This window comes from Taurulus bubalis, assembly GCF_910589615.1.
Source record: "Taurulus bubalis genome assembly, chromosome: 16".
NCBI classification, from domain to species: domain Eukaryota; kingdom Metazoa; phylum Chordata; class Actinopteri; order Perciformes; family Cottidae; genus Taurulus; species Taurulus bubalis.
The window spans coordinates 11,260,324-11,267,554 of NC_136604.1; positions in this window are offsets into that span (position 1 = coordinate 11,260,324).

A 7,231-nucleotide genomic window follows, 5' to 3' on the forward strand; every position below is an offset into this window, starting at 1 on the left:
TCACTATCTGTGTTTCAGTGGATGTTGTTGAAAACCTTAACAAGAGCAGTTTCAGTACTGTGGTGCAGACGAAAGCCGGACTGGAAGACATCAAAACAGTTATTTTCGGTCAAGACGTTGTTCAGCTGTTGAAAAACCACCTTTTCCATTATTTTACTTAAGAATGGGAGGTTTGATATTGTAGTAGGGAGGGTAAGGAGTTTGGCGTCTGCGGATCTGAGGTTGTGGGTGGGAGCGTGTCGGTGTCAGTCTTAGTAGTCAAACCACTCTGAAGGATGCTAAAGAAAATCAAACCTAATTAAAAAAAGCAATAATGGCGAACAAAAGGGAGTCAGTGTGTAAACATGAATGTCACAACGTGCTTGTATTTATTTTTAAGTGTACAAAAATACAGACTTGGTGTGCAATGGCCTTTTAGTGGAAATCAGTGACTAAGCTGCTGCTTCAACAAAGTCCATTTTTAAGAATAACACGTTATGAATCAAACATAATTACTTGTCACTATGAATACGAGATTGTTTGTTTTGTATCATCATTGTGTCAGAAACTACTTATTATTTTCATATTTGCTGAATTCATTGGTTTATCTTATTAATGGATTATCAGTTTAGTCTTAAAGATGTACAAAAGGTAAGTTATGCATCAGTTCCCAAGTGAGTCCTAACGGGCCTTTGGAGTCCCTGCAACATAACTCCACATGTTGCCGGGTGACTTTGGCACAGTGGTTAGCATGCCCATCTTTCAATCAGAGAGGTCGGTGGTTGGAGCCCCAGCTCCGCTAGTCCATCTCGATGTGTCCTTGAGCAAGACGCTTAACCCCAAATTGCTCCCTATTGCTGTGTGTATAGAGCAAACATGTAAGTCGCTTTGGATAAAAGTGTCAACTAACTGTACTGTTACCTTATATGTCCTGCAGGTTTTCCACTTCAGTGTAATTGAAATTGATTCGATGATTAGATCTAGAAATTTCATTTTTTTTACTTTCTCTAATCTTTTATTGAAATTGTTTTTCCAATTATGCTTGGATGAGCAACATAATTACTGCTTGGATTATGTTCACAGGCAAGTTTTTGAGTTAATTAGGAGCTACATTAAAGTGGTAGGTTGTTTGGCAGCACATTTACACCAAAGATCAGGGCTTCATGAGTCTTGTCTGTGGTTAAGCTTAGTCAACAAGTGCCAAGTAACCCGTTGTGTCTCATCACTGTGGAATTTCTCCCTACTTGACCTAGACCATAAGCTTTTCCTAAACTTGAGTGCTAAAACATAGCCATGAAAAAACGTATGACGTTACAAGCGGATATGGAGTTTCCAGATCTCGTATTCCGGTAGAAAACAAATGAAATAAGCAGTCATTTACGTTTTGTCCTAATTAAACATGTTTTCCCATCAGCATTACGTTCCCACGTGTTTGCTGTTGCACGTTTGTTGTATATAAACTGAATGTCGAGGAGACAGGGTTGGTTATGCACAATACCAAGAAATGCCCATGTATATGCTCATGGTTTCCTGTTGTTATGTTTATGTCTCTGTGCAGCCCACGTTCATTCCGCGTTCCCACTGGATCAGGTTGCAACCGAATCACATACACACACTTTCCTTCTGACGCTCCTTTTTGCCCTCTTCCATGCATCGTACACATGCAATCATTATGTGTTGGCGTGGGTGTCTCCCACTGTTAACCTTTCATTTGGCACTGTGTGTTTCTCGCTTCCTTATTTTCCCTCAGTCTCAGTGTCTTTGTCTCTCCTCTCTGTCTCGCTCCCACACTCTCGACACACACAACAAACACACCACCACCCTCTCAACTTCTGCCCAGCTCGTAATGCCGTGCCTCATGAGAAGCATGCGTCAATAACCACAACAGGGCTCACTCACACACACCACCACACACACGCAAACATACACAGAGAGGAACCCGCTGTCGCCCAAACAACATGAGCCCGAATATTCATGAGAAAACGCTAAAAAGCTACAAAGCAAATATGTGCGGTGAACACCAAGCATTAAATCGGGAATCATTGCAAGGATGTCACAACTTTGATTTTCATGGAACCTCATCCTGTCAAGCGACTTTAATTCTCTCTCTGTCTTTCTTTGTTTTTACAGTAGTCTCTCATTAAAACCCACTGAATACATCCAGTACCTCGTCTCGACTGAACCTGATCACCGTCAATGCCTCAGTATGTCGATGCAGCTCTTCAGATGCTAACGCCTGCAGTGACAGCTCTGAGTGCCCTGGTTGCCAACAAGACCTTTCCTGTGCCTGTGAAACGTCAGCCTCTGTCTATTTCCATCTGCAGGGATAACAAACACGGCTTAAAGCGCCCGATACAAACATAAACACAGGGAATAATCCTGAGTCCGCTGCATGTTTTCACATGGCACGTCCGAAATACCATGAGGCCCTCAACAAATAACTAAAATAGCACCGTTTCTGCAATCAAAACATATCCAGAAGCAAAACCTGCACTCTATGAAAGGATGTGGGTCCATTTACATAACAAATCTGTTTGTCTTGTTAGGACAACACACATACTGATGTTGCTGTTTGACACGTCTTTATATCTGTTGAGAAGAAGACGTGTTAAATTGACACATGGTCCTTAAAAGTTCACCTACAACCCGTGAGGTTTGGTTCCACCAAAGTGGCTGCCCATTCCTTCCTGTTGAGACTGTGGTCCCGTTTCCTGTTAACTCCAGAAAGGTCTGGTGACAGAGTGGCAGAGAGCCTGCTCACTCTGAGCTGACATGTTGAAGTGTTATTGAAGTGTTATTGAAGTGTTATGGCATTATTGGAAAGCTATTTCGTCAAAGTGCTCATTCTAAATAGTGTTCATTTTGTCAGCTATTTCTGTTAATGTACTCTTAGTCCTGTGTAAAGTAGAGTCATACTCACCCTTTTTTTTTTTTTTTTAATCAAGTTTCGTTAATTTTTTATCCGTGAAGGTTTTATATTTGTAAAACTTTTTGGGAGAAAAGCGATTTAAAAGTAGTTGCGCTGAGCGGGAACTCGCGGCCGATCTGACACCAAAACATCTCGAGATAATGATTTTGTGTATATTTCTGTGTATGCAGCGCTCAAAATAAAGGATGTCCCGTTGACCCTGGTACAACAAAAATAACATACATGTATGTGAAACAGAGATACAGTTTCTGGGGCAGAAACGTATCGTTACAAATTACATTATTATGTTAATGCATCATGGTTGTACATGCGAGTGACATGAGAGAACAGAGGAAGCTTTCCACAGAAAGTCAAATTCACATATTCAGTTGTGAAAGCTTCTGGAGAATAATTGTGGAATTTACTTTGGTGGAACCAAACATTTACCAACGTGTACCGGAAATAATGCAACCTATAGAAAGTAAATACCTGTGTGTCAGTGAATGTTTTGTGTACAGCTTCAGCAAACACTGAGGGTTATTTCAATTTTGTATTCAGATATAAGTGCAGGCAACAACGAGCAGAACTTCTATGACACACCAAAGTAAGCCAATGAAGCGATGCAAGCTAGTACAAAGTTTATAATAAACTATAGTTATTATGTAGAATGAAAAATTAACATTAATTTGGGATATTGGTTGTTAAGTCTGGGACAGTTGAAAGTAGAATTCAGGCCAGTTGCTGGACACTGAGGAACAAGTCTTGAGGTCTAGGCTGTATGTATGTTGTGTGCGTGTGTGCGCGTGTGTGTGCGTGTGTGTGTGTGTGTGTGTGTGTGTGTGTGTGTGTGTGTGTGTGTGTAATCCTTTTCAGCCGCTTCCCCTCCTTTCCTTTCTCTCTTATCTCCGTCGCAGGCCTGGGAAGCAGTCATGGGGGGGATCTCTCACAGCCGCTCAGTTTGTGTGCGTGTGTTTATGTGTGTGAGTGTGTCTCACAGACAGCTGTGTGGACGGCCGTGAGCAGCCGTTACAGCAGGAACACACAGACACACACACACGCACCGCACCCACAGCCGTCCCATCTTTGCATCCCACTCTCCTAAGTAAAGGGTTATGTCAGCTGTGTGTGTGTGTGTGTGTGTGTGTGTGTGTGTGTTCAACAGGGTCAGTGATTAGGTTGGGTGAGGAGACAGACATGGTTGTCCAGCGCATAGGACAGTACATGTTATTATATCATTATGTGTGTGTGTGTGTGTGTGTGTGTGTGTGTGTGTGTGTGTGTGTGTGTGTGTGTGTGTGTGTGTGTGTGTGTGTGTGTGTCTATGTTGGGGGTTTGATCACCAGATGGTAAAGCGATGACCTCTTTACCAGTGTGTGTTTGTGTGTGTGTGTTGGTTAAGACGGGGTCACATTACACGGTTGACTAAGTGTTCATGTACCGTATACCATCTTGAGCATGTCAGCATGTGTCTGTGTTTATCTTACATCTCTGTGTGCAGAGGCTGACCAGTCAAGAGAGGAGATGTTAGATGGTCAATTCAACACGTGTAGACTTGTAGAGTTAAGTAAAACAATTCTTTCTTTCTTTCATAGCCATCATTGGTTATGACAATAGTCAATATTCATCAGCAATACAAGATGCTAAGGGAAACAAATCTCAGCCATTAATTTGGAAGTCAAATTTAACACTTTATGTTCTTTTATGTGATGTTTAAATCATGAGTTATCCTTTAATTGTCATCTCATAGCTGTCTTTATTTATGTAATGTTTAGCTGCAATATTGTGTTGTCATATAACTTGTTACACATATTGTTTGTTTCCCAAGTACAACATTTGAGTTGAATCACTTCCCCGGTGCCCATTACATGGTTTGGAATTATGTTTGGGAAAAAGTATTCTCCAAAACATTATATTTTAAATTGGCCCTCTTCTGCCTGATGTTTTCTCTTAAAGGAATAATTAAATTTAAAAAAATGTTTATGCGGATATGAAAAAAAGGTACAATGTGTTAAGAATTGAGCTTTGGAGTTGCTGGTTGGCAGATATTGTTACCGTGTAAACTATTCCTCTAAAAGGTTTTGAGGGTTGTCAGCTCTTTGACATTTTCTTTCAAATGTTTCACACATTTTGTCTCATCAACACTGTGATTCACCTTAATGTTCTTTTCTAAACAGATCATATATTCTCAGTATGGTCCTTTACTCATTAGAGAAAAATCTTGTTGTAATCATAATGATTTACTGTATGTTATTCCGAAGCACAGACAGGAAGTTGGTGTGGGAGTCTCAGTGTGCAGGGGACAGAGGGAAGAGTGCGACCCCAGTGTTAGTGTTTCTACGGCCACAGGGACCCAATAAAAACAGAGCTGTCAGTCGCGCTCCTGACTGTTAGGCTCTGTGTCAACCCACAGACCAAATAAACAGCAATCAGTCCTGCGTTAACCACTCTGTGACAAAACACACATACACACAGCAAAGCCATAACCTAGTGAGCCAACCCAAACTCAAATCATAGTAACCACACACAAAGCACAGAAGAGCATGCACGTGTGCGCACGCCCTAATACACACGTGCATGCATGCACACAAACGCACACACACGTCACTCACAAGTCCAAAAGCAAACAAGCCAGGGAAGCCTGTCTAATTAATGTTTTGAGTCTGGCCTCTAAATGACGTAATGACAACACGTAAGTCTAACACACACTCACACACTCTCAGCACGGTGAGTGTGTGAGTTCTCATAAACCTGGATTTGACTTGTGTGGGCACAAAACCCCAGCATGTCATCTGAAAACTAAGCACTATTTTATACATCACATTTATCATTAGCTGTGCGTCATTTCATGAAGCTATCCTTTTCATTATTGGAGATTGAAAGATCTTCATTTTTTTTTATGGCAGAGAATTAAATTGTATTAATGTCAGACGCATTTATTCATAAAATTATGGAAATGACAGTGATCCCATTACAATCAACCTCAATCACAAATGTATTGCTGTATCTAATCCGCTAAAGTCAACTTTTGTCTTTTATTATGTCCAAGACAAAACAGTTTTCGTACATTTAAAGCAAAGGTTGGTAATATTCTTCATGTTTTTTTTTTTTTTGTGGAAATTCTCTTTACTGACCCCTCTGACCCTAAATAACTGAGAAAAATCCAGGATCTGTCCAAAATGAACTAATTGAACGGTCTACCTGCCTGTTTGTCCTCCACAACCAGAAGGATGCTGGTTCCAGTCAAGTATAAGAACAGATAATACAAAATACATTAATATATTCTGTTCTTATTCACAATGGAATATGCTGATGGTCGATCAACAATAATATGAATAACACATGGTATATTGGACTTTTATTATAAAAGCAAAATGCAAATTCTTCCTAGTTGGCCTGTTTGATGCAGCACATTTCTCTACCATCCATCACCACCCGACACATCACAACGCAGCAGATGTTAATTCTTATAGACATCTGTGGCATTGCTTCAAAGGTATGGTACATTCTTGACAAATTTTCTCTCTCAAGGAATATCTGAACAGGGTGTGCGCATTTCCACGCATGCAGGCCCCATGTGCAGCGGAGGGATCAGACATCACAAGTCCTGACTAATGTATCTGATTGTTCCGAAATGTCTGTACAAAGCCTCCGGGAGGGAGCAGACAGACAAAAAAAAGCTCACGAGATCCCTCTGTGATTGAATGAGCACGAGGAGGGATTGGTTTTGTAGCTGCCATAACGAGCCTGCAGATATGACTGAAGTGGTTGCATCTAAATAGGCGGACCAGACGCACAGCGGAGGCTTGGCCCAAGCGCTCTAAGAAGAATAGCAGATGCTGAAGATGAAAGAGCAGCCAAGCCATCACTGGAGGGGTCTGTCTCTCAGACACTGACATACACATGCTTAAAAACAACCTTGATGTGCCTTTTGCTCTCTGCAACAATCTAAACTGATTTTTAAAGGTACTGTATTGGGAGTAGACAATGCATTTGCACTAAACATGAGGAAGACAATAAACATGATTACATTCATGCACAAATGTACATCAGGACAGTGGAAGAGGAAGTACTCAGATCCGTTGCTTCAGTAAAAATAGAAATACTTGACGAAAGAATCTCACAAGGTTCATTTAGCAGCTGTTCAAGAGATTTTGATCCGGTCAAACGATCTTCCTCAACAGATAAAGTTGTTGTCCCAGTTGTGATTGCTTAAAAGTTGAGATTGAAAGGTCTTGAAAAAAGCTCAAAAATGAAAAACGTTCTGTTAAAGAAAATTATAACCTGCAACTTGAGGTGAAAGTATGTCATTGGAGTTCTACACTGCCATCGTTGAGTCCATCCTCT